The sequence below is a fragment of the Helicoverpa zea genome, chromosome 20, assembly GCF_022581195.2.
Source record: "Helicoverpa zea isolate HzStark_Cry1AcR chromosome 20, ilHelZeax1.1, whole genome shotgun sequence".
NCBI classification, from domain to species: domain Eukaryota; kingdom Metazoa; phylum Arthropoda; class Insecta; order Lepidoptera; family Noctuidae; genus Helicoverpa; species Helicoverpa zea.
Genome location: NC_061471.1, coordinates 2312297 through 2331624, shown reverse-complemented (window position 1 = coordinate 2331624; position 19328 = coordinate 2312297). Strand labels below are relative to the sequence as shown.

General features: G+C 34.1%; 1 protein-coding gene across 3 annotated transcripts in view; it reads right to left on the bottom strand.

Moving 5' to 3' along the window:
• Positions 1–19328, bottom strand: part of LOC124639995 — a 190284-nt gene that overhangs the window by 128608 nt on the left and 42348 nt on the right. For all 3 annotated transcript variants that reach the window (XM_047177545.1, XM_047177544.1, XM_047177548.1), the window contains one exon: positions 8079–8118. The gene's annotated coding sequence lies outside the window, so the exon portion shown is untranslated. The remainder of the gene's footprint in view (positions 1–8078; positions 8119–19328) is intronic.

Genomic DNA, 19328 nt, shown 5'->3' with positions numbered 1-19328 from the left:
AATGAAGTGACATTGGCTTTAAGTACGCCTTATGAGGATAATGTGATTCAATAAAAGAGACCTATATTATTATAATCAATCACAAGACAATTTTATCAACAACCAGTTGTCATGTAATTATACTGCCACTAATAATATTATTGTGGTTTACTTTAACAATACTGTATTATAAATTGTTCATAACAATCTTGTTTCCAATACAATTGATTGCGGTTTTGAAGATCGACAAAATTTAATACTGCTTTGTGAAACAGCGGCTGTGACATCAAAAATGAGTTTATTTTATGTCTTTCTTTTAGAGGGCATGTAAGATTATATAGCTATTAAGCGTGGGTGTATAATACTTAATGAAAATGATGAATGGGACTTAAAAATCGTAATCGGATATCAAGTTTATGATTATTCAACAGAAAGAGGATGAAACATTAAAATTCAATGATTAGCAATAAATCTATTATTGGATATAATGGAAATTAGGAATTGACTACTCAATAAGATGAAATGACAGGTATGAATATTTTATTTGTTTGAAATCGATTAGCTGATGTTAATTTTAGTCATTTACCTGTTTCGTTAACAATGGATTTAGAAATCTTTTGATTACTCGTCAATAATAATCTTGTATTTTTTTTTGTTCGGCTGATATTTAATTATTCATAAGCATAAATACATTATAACTTTGCCAATGAATGGAAAATTCGCTTACCTATTAAGTAGGTAACTCATTAATGTAAAAGCGGATTTTGTCAAACACGATTTTTATCAATTAAGCCTACAAACATTTGTAATATTGATCGAAATTATGAAGCGCAATACAGACAAAATCCAAATAGGAAGGAAACGAACATAAATAAAATACACCAACAAAAAAAAACAACCCGTGACATATTTAATACAAAAAATCTATAAACCAATTGATACAAATCCATCAAAAAGGAAACATCAGCTGGCCTTACACAAAAAGATATCCAAAGGAAGCGCTATACAAAATGAAATGAGCCCAACATGCCATTCACTTCGACCATTGTTGGCCATCAAAGAAGAAACTTTATTTGCTGTCATTTATATTTTTATGCGAAATCTTTAGATTATGTCGAATGTCCCGCGGACTTCCGGGCTATTATGAAAAGAGAATCCCGGGACAATGGTGGTAATACTTGCGTTAAGGTAACTTACCGCAACATCGGTGCCGGCCCATTGGTAGTGAAAGCAACGAATGAAATATTATTGGGTCACTAAAAACCAATTTGCGAAGTTCCTGTGGCAAAAGTTTTTATTGTGACCCGTGTGTATCCTCTGTCTGTGATATATGGGTCGTAAAATTTTTGTAATGCTATTTTATTTATAAATTAAGGCTTTTACAAATTCTCACTTTAAATTGTAAAATTTGAAATAGATGTGTATACGCCAATGTTTTTAATCGTCATTTACGCTTGATGAGAAATTCGCATATTAAATCATTAATGCGACAGCAAATTGGTCGTATATGTACAACTATTCAAAATATTAAGCTCATTTCAAACGTTGGCTTGATTATTTTTAAGTCTCATTTAGTTTCAGCTCATGACATCGAAAATAATTTTAAATTAAACTAAACAGCAATTGGATCAACTAAACGCTGAACTATCCGCACGCGATGATAATGAGCTAATCCTCAAAACACCAATTGATGTACAATTTGCCCGCGTTGATTAGCAAACTATTAATTAAAACACTGTTGATTCTAAAACAGATAAAGATCGGAAAATAGAAGCTTCTATAGTTTCAAATGGTTTGGTAATAAAACTCAGAGAAGATAATGATAATAAATATGATCGGGATCATAGAGACAGTGGTTATGGTGACGATAAAGAAAACTTAATTGAAACGCTTCCATATGCTCCTAATAACGATGTTAAACAGGAGTACATTACAGAACTTAAAAAAGATTTTTATCAAAAATTTACTATTACGAACGCCAGAACCATTAACCATAAAACGTAACGTGATACTATTAATATTGTTGATGATGAAACTTCTTTTCTAAATTATAATCTGAATTTTATGCTGCTTCTAAAAATGTTTTGGAAAACATCATAATAAATATTTTTGTCTTTAAGCAGTCTGTGTGAGAGGTTAAAATAAAAGCTCGTAAATTCGTTGTTATTTATAATCCAAAATATATTTAGCTCATGAATTTTAACCTATACCTGAGCTGTGCTTAGAGTCCGAAATTCACGACTGAAACAGTCTGCAATTGTTAAGAGCTCATCAGATTTTGTCTGTTTCATACAACCATCCACAAATGATAAATTTCTAATATCTGTCAGCAATATTTACACTACGAATTGCATCAAGGAACGGTCAATCTTAATATAGGAATAAGTCATCAGTACCTACAAGACTCGAGTTGACATATCTTACACGTCCAATAAAACCAGACAGTTGGTATCATGCGGGACAGTGGATCAGATTGGGTCAGATCTTGCGAAGTGGCGTGAGAACTTTTGTATCATGGCGTCAATAGGAATGGGTTGACTATAATACTATAGTAAAGTGTATGGGTGTTGCGAGGAACGGTATATTAGAAACTAGATTATGAGTGCGTTGAAGGAAGTAATAGGTAAGTTCATCAGTTCAAGTTTTTCTCAAGAACATTGTAATGTCATGCTTTAAGAACGAGCAGAGATAGATGGACGGATAAATATCCTTCATTAGGTAATCAATTAATGGAATAGAGAAGATTTATTATTTTTTTAACATGAGTAGGTAACGGATACGCAGGTAAACAAGATCTTACATTAATTTACACAAGTAGTAATCACTATTACAATACAAGAGACAACAGTGATTGATACAGATGAATTATTTCCTTTCCCTGATCAACTAGGTTATATCCGATAAATTAACCTTTTACGACAAATTATTGTTCTTGTAAAGCCATACTTATATTAAAAAGAAATTCTACCACTGATTGTTAAGATCATAAAGTACATTGACTCATAATCTTGACATAAACGATGAGAGCAATGATGATGAATGATCTGCAACAGTATTGGAATGCGTTGATGAAAGTATTTTTAGCAATGACTGGCTTATAAAAATGAATAATGAAAGTAACATATGAGAAAATTATAAATAAGAGAAAGGACGAGCTCGTAACAATGTCAATAATTATGATAATTAGAAACACAATGGTAGAAAAAAAACGAAAACGGTGATAGTGGTTAAGAACACCTAGATAAAATAAAGGTGCTAAAACTAAATTAGAATTTAGCACAGAGAGAGAAATGGAACATTATAGGATAATACATGGACCATGAACCAATGATCCTTATCATAATCTTGTAGATAAAATCACAGTTTTATAAAGAACAGATAAAAAAGTAGCTACCTTATTACGACAGTACAAAAAAAGTTGTTTCAAATTCCAAAACAGTCATAATCGTTCCTGTTTTACTTGATACACATGTATTTCTTATTCATACTGTTATTAACATAAATATGAGCCCAAAAATCTCGGCGCTAGGCTGTAAAAAATTCATACGTTTTCTCTGAATAGGGTGTAGGTACAAAGGGGGTTTTTCTATGGGAGATATAATGGGGGGGTGTAAATGAGTCGACACATGTAACTCGATTCCGTGGTATAATGCTGTTTATATGCCGACAAGACACTAGCTTTTGTCCTGTTTTCGCTTGACTTTGGAGAGATAGCAGAAAAATCTGCGAAGCTTCAAATTCGTGGGATAATTTTGCAATTTGTTCCTGTGGTACGAAATGGTTTATTACTTAACTTATAAATTATTGTGATAAATGAAATTTTATAATTTGGTAGTTAAGGTATTATGATATTCTTAATTTTGCACATTATTTTGTTCCAAACAACCACTGAATTTATGAGAAAATTTTGTTAGGAAAAGCATAATAAAACAGCATGGGGGATAAAAACATGTTGCGCCAACTCCAAGTAAATCAGCCAACTGTACTCAAATGAGAACAACGTAAAAATAATTACTGCACAATTTTAGATAAAAGCTTAATAATTTTAGCTCCAAAAATGAGAAAATAAATACCCATATACCATCACCATCGTATGCGAACGCTACTATCAACCCTCTTGAATATGACACCGGCCGGAGTGGATCGCCAACAAAAGCTCACTGATTTTGTTTTGACTAAAATCTTGACTATAGTAATATCTGATTTCAGTAAACCTGTTTTTTGTTGATAGGTTTACGAAGTAATACTGTCATTATTTCGATTGTACGGTCAATAAAGTTTGTTGTAAAGGGTCGTGTTATGAAGGGTGTGTCTGGTCAGTTTAGATAAAGGAACTGGTTATAAGTTGTTTAGGGTACTGCCAAACGAAAATGACCGGTTATACAGAAAAAGTGATGCAATTTTTATGACTATTGCAGTCATGATATTCAGGGCTACCCGTAACAGCTGAGTATAAATTTAACAATAACTAATGATCTGACTTACTAAAAAGTCGTGGTGGCCTAGTGGGTAAAGAACCAACCTCTCGAGTATGAGGGTGTGGGTTCGATTCCAGGTCAGGCAAGTACCAATGCAACTTTTCTAAGTTTGTATGTACTTTCTAGAATATATCTTAGACACCAATGGCTGATAAAAAGGTGAAGGAAAACATCTTGAGGAAACCTGGTCTATTAAGTCTGAAATCACTAACCCGCATTGATTAAGCGTGGTGATTAATGCTCGCTGCCGTTAATTTAAAATGGCACAAACTTAGAAAACTAGTGATTCTTATTAGTGTGTCTTTTATTATGATAAGAGATAGAAGTATTAGATTGTTTAATAGACACGATTTAAGTATATACGTATTTGTTAAAAGAAAAATAATTTACAATGAGTAATTACAGCTATCTGTTATCAACTGAATTTAAAATGATCTTTATCACCACTTTATGTAAAAGACCCATCAGTATAATGTTTAAAGCAATATCACATTTCAAGTTCAAAGAAATTAATTAATTATTAGCTACTTCAATATGATAATATCTAGTCTAAAATCTTTCTTTATCAACACTTAATCTAGATCTCATCTTCATTTTAATAATAATTTATTTAAATTAAAAACTACTTGAGAATATTATAATGTCCTAGGTTTTAATAAAAAATATTAAAAGTACAATGACTAGAACATGGCGGATTATTCCCACCCACTTCATAATAAATAAGAATACTAACTGACGCAAAACACAAATATTATTAAGATATAAATTCTGTTTGTTTGTGTATACCTTATTCTAGGGATAATCTCCGAAACTACTGGCCTGATTTGAATAATTCTCCTAAATTGAGGTTTTTATTCTAAAAGACGGAGTTCTTTAAACCTATTAGGAGTAGTTATGGGGTTTAATTTTATGTCGTATTTTTATGGTTTTATTTGCTTAAAGATTAAAGTCACCTTGCGTTTCTATCTCTCTTTTATTAACATCATTTGTATAGAAATAGCCATAATCATTTCCATGTGTTTGTGGCCATAATTATTTTGAAAATCTTATTTTATCGTAATAAGCCTGCTCATACAACCTGGGCTCCTAGCCTCCTATATAATAATTGGTTTTGTATAAATGCAAAATAATCTAAAATATGACCTTACTTATCAGGGCAGTGGGATTAAAGGTGGAAAAGTTATACGTGAAAAATATTGTCTCAAACAAAAACAAAACAAAGTTTCCAGTCGGTCTGATATCGGCTAAGTACCAGATCTTGGTAATGTGCGTACTTCCATTCATCCTTATACTGATTTATAAGCCCAAACAAACTATTGGCTGACTAAAAGTTTGTAGTGCGTCTAGTATTATTATTATTCTTTATTGCACACATAAATACATTTGACACACTGAAAACGGAGACATTATGTACAACGGCGAGCTTAACCCAGTGTTGGGTTCTCTTACAGCCAACCTTAGAGTGAAAGAGTGATTTGATGGGGTAGGGCAAATGTGCAACTTTATACTAATAACAATAATATATATGTATAATACCTTAATAAATTAAATATATACCTTTTATAATTACATAAAATATATACAATATAATATATACAAATATATACACAGGTCGTTAGTACTACAATTAATAAGAGACAAAAGCATAAGAGAACATTATGTAAAAACAAAACATCATCATCCTCCGAGCCTTTTTCCCAATCATGTTGGGGTCGGCTTCCAGTCTAACCGGATTCAGCTGAGTACCAGTGCTTTACAAGAAGCGACTGCCTATCTGACCTCCTCAACCCAGTTACCCGGGCAACCCGATACCCCATATGTAAAAACAAAACACTGCCTATGAAATATACAAGACAGAACCACCCACATACGTATTATAAACAAATCTACTACATCTCACTCATCTTTGTATTCTCATTTTATGCATCAAGGGGATAGCACGATAGCTGATTCTTAGAGCATTTAAATAGTTGGAGACGCCATTGCCGTTCCTTCCTCTTTGCTGAAGGTATGAAGTTGCTAGCCTTGTTACATATGAATGTCAATTTTTGGTTGTCAATTTTATCTGTATTAATATAATAAATATTTTTTTTAACCCTAAAGGTTCAAAAACTTCTGAACCGATTTTTTAAAAATCGTTTCACTGTTGAAACTACACTATCTCCTAGTGACATAGGTAGATACTTTATCCCTGTACGGGAAGAAGTTCCTTCGGGCCACGGGTGAAATCACCGAAACACAGCTAGTTAGTGATATGATCGAAAATGCATAAGCCTCTATTGCATTGCCCGACATATCTATTTTTTGCATAGAGATTTGCAATCGTGGCGGTTCCTGTTAGTAAAGTGATCTAAGAGCCGTTCCGACAAAAGCTAACAAGCAAAACAAACAAACGCTAGATCCCAGGCATCAAATTACGAGATATTGTGCTCACATGACGAGCCCTTATCCTGACTTAGTTCATAATAGTTTTGGTTTCAGATTACTTTATTAAATACCTTTAGAGATTGCAATGATAGCTATGCGAAATCATATTTCTTTTGAATGGGATCTATGAGTTTTGGTGGCATTTGTAAACTTTTAGTCGACCGATAGTTTGTTTGAGCTCATAAATCAGTATGAAGTACCTAGTAGTGATATGAATGATAAAACGCACATTAAAAAGACCGGGTATTTAGCTGGTATCAAGAAAGAGTGAAAACTTTGACTGGTATCAAGACTTTATTTAAAAAAAATCTTCAATCATCGGGTCATCGGTCGACCGACTGCTTATTATGAAATATGCTCATGCTCTGCTCAATGTCCTTCATGTACCTACCTAGTTGTTTAGTTTAAAAAAAAAAACGAAAATTCTGTTGATATTCATTTTGTGTGATAGAACTTTGTGTAATCAAATTATTAGCATCTTCTTCAAAGACGATACATTTAAATGCAGAAAAGTATTTAAAATTACAAAAAAGAAAAATCTATTCTAGACTATTAACTCAAAGTACTCGACATTTTTAAGATTTTGATTAAGATTTTTGCTTAACTATTGAACGTAATATAATAACTGTCTGCGCAGACACAGATCATTTATTAAATTTTAACTGCCTCGTTGGTCTAGTTGTCGCAAGTGTGGCTGCTGAGCACGAGGTCTCGGGTTCGATTCCCGAGTCGGGCCGAAATCGCGTTGTGGGTTTTAGAAGACTTTCACAAAGCAGCCCGAAGCCTGGAAGTTGGTGATTGATTCACCCGTACATCGGAGAGCACGTAAATGTCGGTCCTGCGCCTGATCTCTTTCCGGTCGTGTCGGATTGCCGTCCCATCGGGCTATGAGAGTGAAGGAATAGGGAGTGCACCTGTGTCTGCGCAAATGCTTGTGCACTATAATATGTCCTGCGCAGTTGGCTAATCTCCTTACATGAGAACAGCCGCCGTAGCCGATAATCGGCTAGGAGGACATCAATCAATCATCATCATCATTAAAAAAAGGCCTGACCTACAACTTTTCAAGGACTTGAGAAAGATATCTAAAAACTCATTTTCCGAATTTTTTTTTACATTAACTTTATGTTTATTACAAATCCTAATAGAATTTGCATTCGTTTTACTTATAAAATTATTTTTATTTATTCTTACCGAGCATTAAGTTACTCTCCAGAGAGCCGGGGTGTCAAATCTGAAAAAAGAAAAAATACATAAAATATGTTTATTTTAATAATCCTCTACAAAATTCTAGAGTGCTGTTTTTTCAAGTTTATTAAATGCTAAAACTTTAATGCATAAATGTGTGTATTTTTTGTTAAATCCTAAGGCTCAGGTAGTTAAAGTTTTTTTGATGGACCCTCCGAATCCATTTGGGGTTAAATTCGCTTTCACGGTAAATCGGGCTGTGAAATAAAAAATCCTTTGAACTGGTCAAAAAAATATTCCTTCGATTATTCGTGACCTGTGTTTTGTTCAAAAAGATTTAAACAGAATGTTTAAGAAATAGGGATAAGCGTATGATATTTTTTTCTTTATGAGAACCAGCACACTGCAGACTAAACAGTCGTCCGACAGTTGACCTGATAGTTGACAATTTTTTTTAAAGAAAATCTTGATTCCAATTTAAAATTCTGTCAGTTTAATACTGGCTTAATACCTTTGTATGTGCGTGCTACCATTCATCTTCATACTGATATGAGCCCAAACACACTATCGGCCGACTAAAAGTTTGCAGTATACTTTTTACCGATTTTTTAAGAAATAGGGGTAAGCGCATGAATTTTTTTTTCAACGGATTAAGTTTTATATTAAGTTATCAAATGGGATGGAAGTTTTTTTGTGAGACTTGTAAAAAGGTTAAGTTAATTGTTGAGTATTTACTTCCCCAGTAAGCAGGAAGGTTTTTGTTTAAGTATTTTATTATTGGTATTTATTGATGTCATTGTAACAATGATTAAGAGGTTATTAACAAACCAAAATTGCTTTAAAAAATATTCAGCGACTATCTACGGTAGTGGTTTAAGATTGCGTGGTGCTATGCTTTTGTCATTCTATGTCACTAGCTGTGTTCCCGCGGTTTCACCCGCGTCCCGTGGGAACTACTGCCCGTATCGGGATAAAATATATCCTACTAGCTTTTGCCCGCAACTTCGTTCGCGTGGAATAGTGACTACCAGCAGATTTTTGATTTGACCAATAGATGGCGCTATATGTCCGGAATAATTTTATTTTTATTTTTTTTTGTAATAAAAACTATCCTATGTCCTTTCTCAAGTTTCAAACTATGTCTGTACCAAATTTCACACAAATCGGTTCAGTAGTTTAGGCGTGAAGAAAAGACAGACAGACAGACAGAAAGACAGACAGACAGACAGACAGACAGACAGAGTTACTTTCGCATTTATAATATTAGTTTGGATGTTACTCGGGAAGAGTGTAGCTTTCCAACAGTGAAATAATCTATTCAGTAGTTTCGGAGCCATTAGGTTACAAGCAAATAAAAAAAATCTTGTTTAATTAAGAAAAAAAAAGTACTTAAAATATTTTAATCAACAAAATTGCGTTGAAGCCCAGCTGAAAATAAGTACACGATAAACTAAAACTGCAATTATTTTTCATTTTAAAAATATCAAGAATTGAATTTCAGTTTTTGTTAAATCTCTGAGTAATTAAAAAACGAAGATCAAGTAGTACATTTTGGTTTAAAAAATGAATTGTGATCAGAACTGAATATACTTCTTCATATTTATAAAATCCGAAAGCTGTAGGATTAAAAAAAAAGTATCTTTCATAAACTGAGTGCTGGCTTAAAAACAACACTAATTAATTATTTTTGAAATGAAAATGCTCCGAAACGAAAAAAAATACCTAAAACTATAAAATAACTATAAAAACTAATTCTTTATCATTTTACAATGTCCCACGGTCCATTTTTCATAGATTAATTGTATTGAAGTGTACAAAAATCCATCCAAACATTTTCACTGTCTTTGACTTATCCGATGAGGTAAAGAGATCCTCAAGCATCCCAAAAAAACGAAAATCACAAAATCCCAGCAAAAATCTTTCAAACAACGCAGAATTATCTTAACAAGGCTCACTTTAACTGCAGTTCAGTTTTAATAAATTAATTACAAAACCATTCGTATAAATCATACGCTAACATTAGGGTACATGCCCACTAGACCGTAATGGTGATCGCGACATTAATGGCTGCAGTGGTGAGTTGCGGTCGGGATTAATTTTAGGACTGTGTAAGCTGCTGCTTATTCGAGACGTAGTGTAATTGCTAGATTTAGTTGTAGCAGGTAAATAGGCGGATATTTTTTATGATATAACTCGTATCTTCGCAAAATATTTATATTCGATTTTGTAAGCGTATTAAAAATATTTAAACACTTTGTCTATATATGGTAATAAATAATTCGTTTTTTAGGGTTCCGTACCCAAAGGGTAAAACGGGACCCTATTGTTTTCGCTCCTCTGTCCGTCCGTCCGTCCGTCTGTCACCAGGCTGTATCTCATGAACCGTGATAGTTAGAGAGTTGAAATTTTCACAGATGATGTATTTCTGTTGCCGCTTTAACAACAAATTGACTGAAAACTAGAATAAAATAGATACTTCGGGGGGCTCCCATACAACAAACGTCATTTTTTTGCTCATTTTTGCTCGATATGCATAAATATATATAGAATATTAGTTTGGATGGTACGGAACCCTGCGTGCGCGAGTCCGACTCACACTTGGCCGGTTTTTTAAAATATATTTTAAGGTATTACTTTATTTGTTAAGTAACTAACCTATTCTATGGACAGGAAGGAAGCATTCATATATTTTTTCCTTTATTTTCACTCAAGTGTACTTTATTTTAGGTTTTGTAAAATGTATTAAGATGTACATATTGTTTTTAAGATTATTTTATTCCAATCAGAATTATCCAAGCCAATCCCTCTTCTAAACTCACCAATTAGAATGCAGATAAAACTCTCAGCAATTCAACAAAATTACACCTCAATGTACAAGACACCTAAACAATAAGTGTTCGAAGGAAGAGATCACGACCGCCCAGCCGCCGTCACAAAACGTGATGCACCAACAGACGAGTCACGAAGGTTTATTAGCAGTTACCTCTTTATAAATCGACAGTTTCAATATTTATTACTGATATTTGTGAAGATTACTTTATCAGAATTGTACTGTAGCGAATTAGGTTAGAAAAAAACGTGCTTATAATGTGGTTTCACCCGCTATCTAAGGACCCGTAAAAACCCCTTATTATAATTTGTTTTTAATGTTTTTATTTGTAGTGTATGTATTATAGTCTTCCTCGATAAATGGGCTATCCAGCACCGAAACAACTTCTCAAATCGGCCCAGTAGTTGTTTCGATTAGTAAACAAAAAACTCTACAGCAGTATAATGTGTTGAATGACTTATCGATTGCCTTTACTTGTAATTAGTACCTCTCTATTTAATGAGCATTATTATAATTATATGCCGGAAACAGCAAAAAACATTTTTTTCTTAATTTACAAGTACATCCACTTGACTCCGGAAACGCATTCATAAAATCGTATAGATTGTTTTGTTACGGTACGGTGTAACAAGTGGCCAACATTATAGTTCGGCCATTCAGAGAATGCGTTCCTGACACGTCGCGATTGAACTGACGACGTAATAACATTCATTGATTATTGATATAATAATGTTGTTTTAATGCCCCTCAATTGTTAAAACGGTAAACAACCAGCAAAAATATTTTTATCGTAACTGCAACGCCATTGCAAAGTTACGTCGTCAGTTCAATCGCGACGTGTCAGGAACGCATTCTCTGAATGGCCGAACTTTAGTTACGTCACAGACTAACGGTGTAACAATGTCTTAGAAAAGACGAGAAATACTGACCACTTGCTGAGAGCTTTTTGTATGGCTCATTGTCTTTGAAAGCGGACAGTACTCAATGGCCCTCTGCAATACTAACCTGGCTTTACGTCCACAAAACTGCAACACTTGAAAATTGAACCTTATCGTCTAGACGTTAAGGTTCAGTTCTGTGTGAGGTTATATTTTGGGTTGTAAAAGCAAACTTGTCAAAAGCACTTGTACATGTCACTGGTGTCATAGTTGTCTGTTAATTTGAATTTGGAATGTTGAATAACTTTTTTTTTATAACCTGAAAGTTTTAGAGTTCGGACAAAAAAGGTTTTGTTATTTTATGCTGATTGCCATTTTGTCTTTGGTTTTTTGTGTATAAATTGTTTATCTGTGTAAATTGATGAAACCTTTTGATTTATTCCATGTTTTCTATTGTGAATGGTTTTTGATGGACACATTATGAATTATTAATGATAGATACAAGTTATGCGGTTTCTAATTCTTACTAATGGCATGATTGTGTGTATTTCTGATAGGTTTTTTTATTACTTAAGAGCTACTTGATATGATTTGATCGTATAAAACGTTTGTTCTTTTTAGAAATTTGTATAGAAGCATTTGTAGCAGGTAAACTCTTTTTTTTTTCAAATATATTTTTAAAGAAATATTTGCTTTGAGTATGCGTAATGATTAATAATAACTTCTTCGTTTCAGAAGAGGCACGTGCCCATTGGTATAATAATTTTCGCTAGTTTAGTTTTAACCACCTATTTATTTACCCACTAACAGAATAAAAATAGGTAATCTTTTAACACTAACGGTGAATTCTCATAAAAGTTTTCACAGAAATAATAACTATTATAGAGTTGAAATTCCATCGTTAAGTTACAAGTTAAGCTAATCCATTATCGAATGGATCTTATTGGAATCTGATGATTGTGTGGGATGCTAAGCATATGTTATTGCCAAATAGCCATAGGCAAGAATAGTAATGGCGACTGCACTGCTGGTAAGAATCTTAGGTATAATATTTTGAGTTGTATGAAACTGTTGTAGGATGGCTTTTTAAATTATTTGATTTAGTATCATATACCCAAGGGACAAACCTGAAAACATAAGAAAGTAAGTGATGATTGTTAAGAAATAATAAGAAAATGCCCATTAGAACATGCCAACGATTTAGTCAAATAGATTCCGGTACATTCTGTTTCCTATACAAGTAGTATTACTAGCTATGAGCGTACACTATATCATTCGGTTTAAAATGTTCAGCACTTCACAAAACCATCTAAAATTAATTCATTAGGTCACAAATTTTTTCACTCGACGGGGCAAAAGGATTCATCATCATCATCTCAGCCATAGGAAGTCCACTGCTGAACATAGGCCCCCCCCTTAGATCTCCACAGATACCTGTTGGAAACGACCTGCATCCAGTGTCTTCCGGCGACCTTTATAAGGTCGTCTGTCCACCTAAGGCAAAAGGATTGCACCAAGCAAAATATAATACAAATGAAAAATTCTCTCAAACAAAATTAGCAACAACCTATCGAACGAACATACTCAAAAATTAAACCCTACACTGCAGGTACATAAAATTGTATTTCCAACCACGTACACTGGTACATATATTAGATACAAATCTATGGGCCCAAAACTTTACTATTGAATACTAATAAGCTTCGCAAAGGGCTGCTTTCAAAGGCTTCTGCTGCCACAGGGTTAAAGTTTTTAGTTTGTATCATTAATTTGTTTAGTTTTATCGATTGATAGTTGTTTCTGTTTTGTTTTTAGCCATAAAATAGAAGTGAGTTTGACTTTCAAAGTTGGGTGTTTGTTTGTGGTATTGTGTATCTTGAAGTGTGCAGTTATTACATTGGTATTTTATTAAATATTTTGGTAATCTTTTTAATATTGATTTGCTATGGCTATAGCTTTGCTCTAACTGTAATCATTTTTAATTGATAGAGAGCTGACTGCATAATCGTATTGGAGTATATTTTTAGCAACTATCTGAAAGCATTCTGAAATGAGTAACTACATTACATAGGAACATTATAATTTCTGACTGCATCATATTTTATTTTGTTAATTCGATGACATAGATATTGTGGACAACCAATTGCAAAAAAACACACATTTTGAAAACAAGCATGATTGAGAATGAGCATAATTTGATAACCCATCGTTTACATCAACCATCCCAATATGGGCGTGCCAATTTACCTTATACGATTCTTATAAGCAGCACGTAGGAGATACTAGATTATATTAAAGATACGCTACGGTATATTTTCCCACAGTGAAGAAAAATATACAAAAAAAAAAACACTTTGTTGACTTGCAACTGTATTACGATGTATCGTCATGTTTATTTTGCAGATTATGTGTAATCGTAGCTTATAAAATGATTAAGTGAGTTTGTCTCGGTTGAACAGTTGGACTAATTGAAATGAACTTTGGCACAGGGATAAGTAACACTATGAAGATTATTTGAGGCTTTTGTATAGGTCTGCGAAGGAGTTTCTTCGAGACGTACGAGCAGTAGCTACTCATTATATCATCATCAACATCATCATCAGCCTATCGCAGTCCACTGCTGGACGTAGGCCTCTCCAAGTGCACGCCACTGAGATGCATTTTCGGCTTCTCGCTCATTATATGTTCAAAAGAAATCTGACCCCTAATGGCAACCAAGAACTAAAACCGCGAACAACCAAACCAAAAGCCCAAATAATTCTCACAACATGACTACACCAAAAAAAGGCTAACACAACAAAAAAACTTAAACAATAACTAATAACATCTAATACGCAGTCACAACGTTTTAACAATAAAATCATTTTGTGTGAAACGGCATCGTCATCCCGGGAACGGTACAACCGATCGTGTAGCGATTATCTGCGATCGAGTGTCTGATAGACGGACGAAATCATGGAGTAAGTAAAGAGCGGAGATGCCATGATGCAGGTAGGTCAGAAAGCTGTGTCCTCCTCTAATGTGGACGCCTCAACGTGATCACGACCACTGTGCCAACAGCGAATCGACAGAGAAGAGAAGAGATAGGTCAGGTGTCATCTTCTAAGTCAAATTCGTACGGTGGGCATGAACAAAACGATCAGTTAGGTACGAGCAAACTAACGAGGCGTTCGGGTTCTTTGACACATCGTCAACTAGTTTTGGCATTACAAAAAAATCTAACCTTACGAAACTGACATAATACAACAGCATTCAGGCCTCGTACAAATAAATTAAAAAAATATATACTATAATTGCGAATACAATGACGTTCATCATCCTCCGCTAGCTCACATTTTAGCGATATTTCGTTATGGCGCCTCCACTAGTCATTTTGTTCTCCATGGACGAAATAGACAGTAATGTCTTCATTACAAGGCGGTCAATTGATTCTGTAGTGGAAGATTGGCTGGGAATTATTTGATGGAAGGAGCGAAATGATGGTGATGATAATGACTGTTTAGCGGTCAGTTTTTTGCGGGTTAACATTTTGCTGGTAGTTTTTTTTAGTGTACCTATGTGTTTGGCTATGATTTATGACTTCAACATAGGTTTTAGAGAACAGTGTTCACTGCCGTGTCTATCTATTGATAAGTCTAATGATTCATTATGACGATGGTTTAGAAATATATTATACTCGTGCAAAGTCTTGTACATTGCTAATAAGACAATAGAAGAATGTTATAAGATATAGGCTTAATGGTGGAAAAATAGAAGAATGTTCAACAACATATTTCGTACAGGCATATCCCAAAATTCCAATAAGGTAATAGGCGATACTTTTTTTGTCATTGAAGGCAAATCAAACATCATTTAACAGCCTTTGAATGTTCGACTGATGATACCAAAAAGTACTTTACAATGGTCTCAATGTATATACCATTCCAAAAGGGTTACACACACAAACGAAACTAGGTCTATTAGTACGGACAGCATTGTATAGGAAATTAGACAAATCATTAAGATTAATTGTGATGTGTGAGTCAGAGGAGATGATAATGAAAAACGGGCCAAGTGCCAGTGAGAATCGCTCATGAAGGGTTCAGTACAATAAATCAAATTGGCATATTTGTTGACAAAGCGACAACAAAAATACATCGGCTGTGCAAACAGCTGTTTTGCTATCACGGTTCATGGGATATTGCCGGGTGACAGACGCGTGGATAGACAAACGGACAACGAAGTCCTACATAGTAATAGGATCTTTTTGGGTACGGAACCCTGAAAAGACGTACTCGTACCTCTGGAATTTCCTCCTTTTGTACGAAGTATTTTGGCACTCATTACCGCTTGTGGTTTTCAAAATTACACTCATTGTGTCTTCAGTTAGTCACATTTTTATTTGGATAAAGACGTTGTTATTTCAATGACCGAGGTTTTTTGTGAGTTTAAGAGTTACGGTTAATGGTGTGTCAGGGCTGAGATTAATCATCTTTTGTTATTGTTATGAAGTTTTTGTTGTAAGAAATTCCAGTAGGAAATAATAGTATGCATGAAATAGATGATAACTGGCTCATTGGTCTAGTGGCAGCACGAAGTCTCGGGTTTGATTCCTGGGTCGGGCCGGAATCGCTATGTGGTTTTGAGAAACATTTACAAAGCAGCCCGGAATCTAGAAGTTGCTGATTGGTGGTCATTCAAAACCGGCCTTGAACGCCATTATTAGGCCAGTATCCAAAAATAAAACTGCTATTTGATGAAAAAGGAAAATTCCTTGAAGAGGACAAATATTTAAATGAACTTAATTCCCTTTGTTAAATAGATTTCATAACTAGCATTACATGAAAAGTTGGTACAAGTTTGTAGATAACAACAAGTACGCCATTTGGATTCAAACCAGACATGGGATCGTTAAATCGTGTGTAATTTCCAATTCAATTCCATTCATTCCACGCTAGGCCACAGCGCACAGTTTTATGTGGTACAAGAATATAGAATGAATTAATTTACTCTCTCTCTAATTAATGGGATTGCAACATTTTGCATTGAGCGGTTCTGCTACTGAATTGGGGAAGATAGAAAAATTGCGATATGGCTACTTGAGGATACTTATTTGTGATATCGAAAGGAGTCAAAAATCTCGTACTAGATGTCAATTAGCCTACAGCAGGAGTCTGAACTGTGGAAGTTAGAAAAATTTCGATATGGAAACATGAGAAAACTTATTGGAACTTGCACTTCTTAATTTTTTTTATGGCATTTGTGCTATTGAAAGGGAGTCAAAAAATCTCGTACTTCGTTAGCCTAGCCTGGGGGTATAAAAAGTCTAGCAATAAGCAGAACAAGCTTCAACATTTTATATTCCATTTAAAAACGTAAAAGCAATCTTCAAATTAAAATTTTCAAAGCCGGTTACAGCTAACAGGTCAATTGAAGAACTCAAAATACGTCAAGTGAAATGCAAATTAAGTTAACCTTAACCTTTTTCAATTCACAGAGCGTTAACTCCGGCCAAACGAGGTCTTATTGAGTTAGTATTTAAGCTTTGGATTTATTCAAAACAGTACAGCAGTTTACTGATGCGTCTTTCATATAAATGAGGAGGAAATTTCCTCTGAGGTGTAATAGGAGATAATGTTGCAGCGTCGATGTTAGGGCTTTTTTCGAGGCAATAAAATTGATATTGTAACTTCTAGTAATGTATAATATTGTAAATGTTACAGAATATTATCATTTTTAGGGTTCCGTAGCCAAAATGGCAAAAACGGAACCCTTATAGTTTCGTCATGTCCGTCTGTCCGTCTGTCCGTCTGTCCGTCTGTCACAGCCGATTTACTCGGAAACTATAAGTACTACAGTGATGAAATTTGATGGGAATATGTGTTGTATGAACCGCTACAAAAATATGACACTAAATAGTAAAAAAAAGAATTGGGGGTGGGGCCCCCCATACATGTAACTGAGGGATGAAATTTTTTTTTTCGATGTACATACCCGTGTGGGGTATCAATGGAAAGGTCTTTTAAAATGATATAAAGTTTTCTAAAAAACATTTTTCTTAAAGTGAACGGTTTTTGAGATATCAGCTCTCAAAGTCGTAAAAAGTATGTCCCCCCCCCTCTATTTTTATAACTACGGGGTATAAAATTCTAAAAAAAATAGAGGTGATGCATGCTAATTAACTCTTTCAACGATTTTTGGTTTGATCAAAGTATCTCTTATAGTTTTTGAGATAGGTTGATTTAACTGTAATTTACGGAACCCTTCGTGCACGAGTCCGACTCGCACTTGGCCGGTTTTTCTGTTTCGGTCTTAATTTTTTAAGCATAAAGTTTCATCTGTATCGACAATGGAGTTCACTACAGCTTCATAAATCAAAATTTCTTTCCCGTTTCGTAGACCACAAATTTTATTGTAATTGGAATCTCATTCTTTCGTAGCTCCTACATTTCTTCAATAACCATGATTACCATTTTATGAATATTCCAGTCTACCAACTAAAAAAACATTAGTCACATCCCTGGTTTTCAAAGCGGCTCAGATTATTTCTACCACACCGCCTTTGGAAATAGCCGTTTAGTATTCAAAGAGCACATGCTTCATAATTCCCTTGCTGCTTAATACGGCCTCATACTCGACCACCGCGATTCAAAACCAGATTTGAAGACCTACCCTGCGTATCTTTTCTAAACAAAATGTCCGTTAGCTAAGCAAGCGGGTAAAGTAACAAGGGATCATTTTGTATTGGTTGTTGTATCTCATACTTGCCCTCATCTCTTTGTTTCACGAAAACGTGATATAAAAGATTAACTTATTAGTATTCGAGGGAGGGCCGAGATCGGTTGGCTCAGATGGTGTGTGAAGCGGTTTGAACTTAGCGGTATGACTAAGTCCTATTTGGGTCTCTTTCAATATGTTTGCCTATCCAAATTTTGTGTTACAATGTTCGACATTGTTGAGCGTTTTAGTTACATCAGATTTATCAGCTTTTATATTTTATTCTTCCTTAGCTTTAACCCGATCTAGTTATATAAGTCCTAGTTCTAAATAAAAAAACTTTTTCAAATTCAGGGTCCAACCTTTTTCTTCGGGTACCTTTTAGTATGTAGATAAGAGTTTTGTTTCAACAAAACTTTTAAAAACTTCTGCAATTATCTTAGAAACTGTTCTTAGATGCTCAGGTTTATCTGTGCTTTTTAATACTTTTACACATTTTTTATTTAACTAAAATTAAATTATTATAAAATTCAAAAGTATCCATCGCAGCAAGCATTCGTTCGTGTTAATTGCTTCAAACATTTAATGACTTGCACCAACGGCTTGGATAATGAATACAAAAGATTTAAAAGCACACAAGAGTTGGATTTCATTTTTAATTAAATTAACACTATCTAGATAAATACGCTGGTTGTCCGAACAAAGGTTTACGGTAAATAGTTTCAATAGAACTATTCGCTTCATCTCCTGTGACTAGAGAGAGGAATAAAGCAGAATTTACAGTTGAGTTAGGCATTATAGAAACCTCACAAACAAAATGAATTCCATTCATTATAAAGTTCTAAAACGCTA